The following is an 855-nucleotide window of genomic DNA, read 5'->3' on the forward strand; positions in this document are numbered from 1 at the left end:
CAGGTTGTAGTTGTTGTCAAATAAAGATACTCAAGAAAAATAACATTGCTTCATGAATAACAAAAAGATTGAGACAAGGAAATCGTCTCTCAGCTATTTCTTTATTCTCTTACTTTTATGAGGTCTATATACATCCTGGTAAATGCCTTGGGCAGACAGCAAAGGGAGGAGACACAACGCATCCCTGAAGTTGCTGCTGTAGACGGATGCCAGCTCTCTGAGAGCTGCAATGCTGTATGAGAGGCCTCCACCTAAAGGCTGAGATGAGGCGATAAACTCTGATGATGTGATTACAGGTACATGTGTCCCCTGATTTGCCAATGGCAGCTGAGTAGGTATCACTTCCTCGCATGGAGTTTATGCACAATTGTACCCAGGGGCGAGATAGGGTAATAAGGCCAAGAAGGAGGGGAGGGCGTAGGAGTGGGTAATAACTGGGGAGGGCTTCAGAGCACCAACCTGGGGGGGAGGGAGGATCGAGGGAGTTCCCTCCTGCTTCTGCTTATGTGTCAAGTGGCAGGGGAAGTTTTGAAAGCTGCAGTGAGGAGGAGCTAGGGACTGGGTTTGGGGCTGTTTTGTACCCCACCCTCCCCACTTGTAGGAAAACCTCTTACATTCAAGGTAATTGAATTGGATGGAGAAAGGCTGGCTCAGGAATAGGAGGAAAGCAGTTCTGCTCCTCCTCTTGTCATTCATCACGACTTCTGACTCTTCTCCAAACCAAGCTGATCCGTGCCAGTGTGGCAGCAGGATACCCTGCACGGTGCCAGCCACTGGGAAGCTGCTTAGCTGCCTTGTGCCTCCCCAGCTGCCCTGTTATCCAGTCACCAGCCTTGACCCTTGGGACCGCTTCTG

Source organism: Miniopterus schreibersii (genome assembly GCF_964146895.1).
Source record: "Miniopterus schreibersii genome assembly, chromosome: 10".
Classification (NCBI taxonomy): Eukaryota; Metazoa; Chordata; class Mammalia; order Chiroptera; family Miniopteridae; genus Miniopterus; species Miniopterus schreibersii.